Source organism: Pleurodeles waltl, chromosome 2_2, assembly GCF_031143425.1.
Source record: "Pleurodeles waltl isolate 20211129_DDA chromosome 2_2, aPleWal1.hap1.20221129, whole genome shotgun sequence".
Lineage (NCBI taxonomy): Eukaryota > Metazoa > Chordata > Amphibia > Caudata > Salamandridae > Pleurodeles > Pleurodeles waltl.
Window position 1 is genome coordinate 1,164,688,873 of NC_090439.1, and position 6,220 is coordinate 1,164,695,092.

The window sequence follows — 6,220 nt, forward strand, 5'->3', positions numbered from 1 at the left end:
GCGTTAAAAAGAGGCGCAAATGCGGGGTTTTTTGCCCCGCCTACTCCCGGGCGTGATTTTTGCCCGGGAGTATAAATACGACGCATTTGTGTCGCAGTCATTTTTTTGGACGGGAACGCCTACCTTGCATCTCATTAACGCAAGGAAGGCGTTCACGCAAAAAAATGACGCTCTTTCCTCATACTTTGGCGCTAGACGCGTCTAACGCCAAAGTATAAATATGGCGTTGGTTTTGCGCCGAATTTGCGTCGGAAAAAACGACGCTAATTCGGCGCAAACGGAGTATAAATATGCCCCAAAATGCTTTGATGAGGTGTTAACACGCGTCATGACAGAGTCGTTCCCAACAAGCCAACAACAGTGGCGCCGGACACAGAGTCGCGTTGACCCCCAAGTACAGTACCTTTGGTGAAGAGTGAAAACAAGTGGATGCGCAAAGTCAGGGATCGCGGCGTCTGTGCGAAACGTTGAATCCGTGCACTTTGAGCAGCGTTGGTCACGAAGTGGTGGGTCAACTTCCACAGAGTCGCGGACTTCAGCGGGGCTGCAGCGGCATCGGGCATGCGAAGGTCGTTGCGTTCCAGCAAAGATCACGGAGTCGGTTGCAGGCAGCGTCACCGGATTCGGCATCGGTCCGAAGTCATCCGAAGTCGATTTCCACCAGCTTTCCTTTCAAGGGCCCAGGGACTGGATAGGGCACCACTTGTCAGAGCAGGAGTCTCTCCAGAGACTCCAGGTGCTGGCAGAGAGAAGTCTTTGCTGTCCCTGAGACTTCAAACAACAAGAGGCAAGCACTAAGTCAAGCCCTTGGAGATTTCTTCACAAGATGGAAGGCACACAAAGTCCAGTCTTTGCCCTCTTACTCTGGCAGAAGCAGCAACTGCAGGATAGCTCCAAAAAGCACAGTCACAGGCAGGGCAGCACTTCACCTCAGCTCTTCAGCTCTTTTCAAGGCAGAGGTTCCTCTTGTTTCCAGAAGTGTTCTAAAGTCTGTGGGTGATTTTGGGTGCCCTTCTTATACCCAATTTCTCCTTTGAAGTAGGCCTACTTCAAAGTAAAGTCTCTTTTGAATGTGAAATCCTGCCTTGCCAAGGCCAGGCCCCAGGCACTCACCAGGGAGTCGGAGACTTCATTGTGTGAGGACAGGCACAGCCCTTTCAGGTGTAAGTGACCACTCCTCCCCTCCCTCTTAGCACAGATGGCTCATCAGGAAATGCAGACTACACCCCAGCTCTTTTTGTGTCACTGTCTAGTGTGAGGTGCAACCAGCCCAACTGTCAAACTGACCCAGACAGGGAATCCACAAACAGGCAGAGTCACAGAAATGGTATAAGCAAGAAAATGCACACTTTCTAAAAGTGGCATTTTCAAACACACAATCTTAAAACCAACTTTACTAAAATATGTATTTTTTAAATTGTGAGCTCAGAGACCCCAAACTCCACATGTCCATCCTCTCCCAAAGGGAATCTACACTTTAATCAGATTTAAAGGTAGCCCCCATGTTAACCTATGAGAGGGACAGGCCTTGCAACAGTGAAAAACGAATTTCGAATATTTCATTGTCAGGACATATAGAACACATTACTATATGTCCTACCTTAACCATACACTGGACCCTGCCCTTGGGGCTACCTAGGGCCTACCCTGGGGGTGCCTTACATGTAAGAAAAGGGAAGGTTTGGGCCTGGCAAGTGGTTACACTTACTAAGTCAAATTTACAGTTTAAAACTGCACACACAGACACTGCAGTGGCAGGTCTGAGACATGATTACAGAGCTACTTATGTGGGTGGCACAACCAGTGCTGAAGGCCCACTAGTAGCATTTGATTTACAGGCCCTGGCACCTTTAGTGCACTTTACTAGGGACTTACTAGTAAACCAAATATGCCAATCATGGAAAAGCGAATTACATACACATTTTGTAAAGGAGCACTTGCACTTTAGCACTGGTTAACAGTGGTAAAGTACCCAGAGTAACAAAAACAGTAAAATCAGAGTCCAGCACACATCAATAACCTGGGGAACAGAGGCAAAAAGTTAAGGGAGGCCACGCCAAGGATGAAAAGTCTAACATATGTATATATAAATTCACTTAAAAAAACAAAGGTTGCATGGACGTTATAGCTAGGTTCTGAATTCACTGCACAAAACCAGAGAAATTCAGCAATTATAATTAGAGTTATTTCATGTAACTATAACTCGTGGCCTAAGGTAACTACAACTCCTGCCCCCACCATGCACAGTTTTTTCTTCAATAATTTGACTTCTAATGTTTCATTGATATTTTTTATAGAGATTATAAAAGTTGTCATGAGTGCTGTAATATCTGGGGTAATTAGAGGTGCGAGGTAAGGGTGCGAGTTAAAGGTACCTTAGGCTGCGAGTTATAATTACTTCAAATAACTGTAACCATAACTGCTGGATTTCTCTGGTTTTGTGGGAGTAAATTCAGAACCTAACTATAATGTCCCTGTAACCTTTGTTTTTTTCAATGAATTTCTATGTTTTAATGTAAAGTAACTTTCATTACTATACGTTAATCCAACCACAGCCACGTATGGGGAAAGGCCATGTGCAATGGGGTTTAGCTGCAGGTCCTGGCCTCCCCCTAGTCCTGGCAGCCAACCCGCTAACCAGCCAACCCCATGTTGCGCACAAAATTTGACTATGTTGAGGTGGGAGTTGCCTGCAGTACCTGTCTCTCCCTCTCTAGGTGTGAGAATAGAGTGTCTGTCTGGGTGTGCCTGTGGGGGTGAGAGGTTCTATGTGGGTGTGAGAGTGGGTGTAAGAGGGAGCCCTTTGCACTGGTGAGTTAGTAAATGCTACCTTGTTGGGTAAATGGCCAGTGTGGGGGAGGTGGGCCTGTGCAGCCCCCCTCCCCTGTCCCACTACAATTCAATGAGGGGACACACAACCCAACTCCCCGGGCCGATTTCTTCCCCGGGCATCCCATCCCCAGGGCCTGACCTTCATTAAATGGAGGAGGTGGGCCACACGGCCCTCCTCCCATGGCTGATTTCAGCCCTAGGAAGTGCATCCACCAGGGCCCCAGCCTTATAATTTTTTTGGGGTGGGGGGTAACAGGGAGCCCATCCCCTGAGGCCCGCTAGAATTCAATTAAGTTTTATGGGGATAGGGTCCACTTGGCCCCCCTCCCCAGGCCAATCTCGGCCCCATTGACTGTTTGCCCCAGGGAGGTGGAGACCCCAGGGCCACAGGGGGGCGCGCGGCCCCCTGAATATAATTCAAGTATTAGCCTGGGAGATCCAGTTGGAAATTTGCATCAAAAATATCCTCCTAGACCCCAGCACCGAAGCTAAGGGGTCAGGCTGTCCCTACCCTGGCCCTTTGTCTTATTTTGTACCTTTTTTTGTGAGACTCAGCTTTAGCCGAGTCCCAAGATGGCTGCCAGCACTTCCTGCTTGAAGTGTTAACAGCCAATCAGATCAAAATTTCAAAAACTACTGAACGCATTTACACATAATAACAAAATAGGTGCTTTCTGGACTAAGAGCCGCCTTTCTGTCAAATTTGGTGCAATTCTGTCCATTGGTTCGGGTGCTACTCCTGTTCAAAATCCCTATGGGAATTAACAAGGAAAATACAGGTTTTGGGACCCTCCCCCCCTTTTTTCTTGGTCCCGCTTGATGAAGCATCCTGAAGCTTTCCAGACAGCAGCTCACGTGAGTTTCGATTTTTTGGGGAAAATTATGTGAAGATTCGCCAACCGGCGCCAAAGATATAGGCAAGTAAAGAAACACTTTTTCTATAGAAACTAGGTCCTAACTATAACTACCTAGTGGTGACTAGTGACCACAACTAAGTTTATATATATATATATATATATATATATATATATAACATACTTGCGTCACCATTTTGTCCATAGACAGAGCGTTTTTTGTTTTGCCAATATACTTAGATCAGTTCAGCTGCTGTCTTGAAATTTTTGGGGTGACCCTTGAAGCGGGGCCAAGAAAAAGGGACGTCCCAAAACACTTTTTCCCCATTTTACATTTTTGAGCACGACTACAGCGGCTGAATGGAATTACACCAAATTTGGCTGAAAGCTGGATCTTGGTCTACAAAGCATGCTTTTTGTGATTTGGTTTAAACCCCGTCAGTAGTTCTGGAGATATTAGAGCTTTAAAAAATATAGCTATCTAAGGACGTGGATCCTCTGCGGACCCAGCCATACCCTTGCTGATATCTGATTAACTGGCAACACTTCAACAAGTAAGTGTTGGCAGCCATCTTGGGACTGCTTCAGCTGAGTCCCACAAAAACAGTGAAACAGAAAGAAAAGGGGCCAGGGTAGGGTCACCCTGAACCCCTAGCCTTGGTCTAGGGGTCCCTCACGACCCCACCAAGGCCAAAAAGCATGTTTTAAAATAATGTTGTAAAAATCTGGGGATCCGGATCTGTGGTTTTTCCCAACATTTGTATTTTTAAAAAGGGCAGTTTTCTGCTCTTTTTTTTTATTTTGCCCCCGGGTTAGTGAGGTCCCGGGGGTATTGGGGGCTTTAAAAAGGAGGCAGGCACATGGGGCCTCCCTCCTAGGGTTTGTATTAGCCCCTGAGACCACCACCTTCCCGGGGTCATCAGAGATAAAAATGCGGGGGTGCACAGCCCCACGGACTGCCACCTCCCCAGGGCTATCTTTTAGTTGTATGCGGGAGGGTGAGTGGCACAACCTCCCTGAGGCGAACATTGAATGAAATGCAGGGGGGTGTGGCCCCCGCAGGCCTGGGGGGCATCACCTTCCAGAGGCAAATACTAAATGGAATGCAGAGGACGCACTGCCCCTGGGGCACCGCCACCTCTCCAGGGCAAAAATTGAATGAAATGGGGTGGGGGGATGCCCTCCCCCGCAGCTCTAGGGACCCCCACCTCCCTGGTGCTAAAATAAATTAATGAAGGGAGTCTGTTGCGGACCCCCAGCCCCGGGAACCATCACTACCCCGGCAAATACGACATTGGAGGGGGGCCATGTGACCTCCCCCTCGTGGTGCCATACATTGCCCTGGGGACCACAACCCCCAGGACTGGCTCCTGCTGTGTCCCACCCCCAAAACATAGCTGTTTGCTTTTGCTTGGTGGGATCTGACAGCTCCCACCAGGCAAAAACGAACATAACTCAGATTTCTGCATGCAGTAGCTTTCAGTCTGCTCCTGCTTGTAGAAACAAGAGTTTTCATCTGTTCTCCTGCACGCAAATATGCCTGCAGGGAAACAGATGAAAGCATTGCTCCCGCAAGCAGGGAGCTGCTATTTTAAGCAACTCCCTGCTTGCGGGAGCAATTCCAGCTCCTGCAGGATGCTGGGAGCCAGCGATGACCACAGGGGCCTTCAGGATCCCGCTGAGGTCCTCCTTTGGCAGCAAGTATCTTGCTTGTATGCCACTTTGAAGTCATTCCATGGAGAGACTATTGCAATAACACTAGTCTCTCCATAGACTGACTTCAAAACAGTACACAAGCAAGGTCTTGCACATTTTATAGTTATGTTTTGAGGCTCAGGGAGTCTCTTCTGGCCTACTGGTAAGGTTCTTCTACTGTTACTCAGTAGGTTGAAGGTTCAAGTCCTGATATGTCATGCAGTGTGTCTGTTTATTTACTAGTGTTTTGAATTTTAAACATTCTAAGCAATGTAATATTTGGGTATTTTTCACCAACAAAATCTTTGGCTTGAATGCCTCTGGACAGGCTGAATCATCAGGGGTTCTCCCCGATCATGCACCACTTTGCAGGATATTTACATGCAAGAGTGGACAAAGTCAAATCAGTAATGGCTAGTGGATTACTTAAGGCATCTGCACCGTCATGTGGCATGGAATGTCTTCTAAAAGGATGGAGAGCCCTGGCTCGATCTCTTCACCACCACCGAGAACATGAAGTGTCTCTCTCATAAAAGTGAAGTCTCATGGCATTGGAGGTGGGAGGCATGGCAATTGCTCACTAAGAACAATGTATACTTGAGGTGATATAACTGCGACATACACTGTCAGATTGATGTAGGAAAACTCAACTCACTTTATACTTGCAAATGCATATGAGCATGTTCCAGCAGACATTTACAGATTGCACCTGGCCCCATCATAGAAAAAGAATACACTTTTTTTATTGTGGAGGGTGCACAAAGTAATCCCAGAAAGGCAGGACAATTGATATCCTTTCTCCTGTGCATACAAGTTGACATAATACTATCACAGGAACC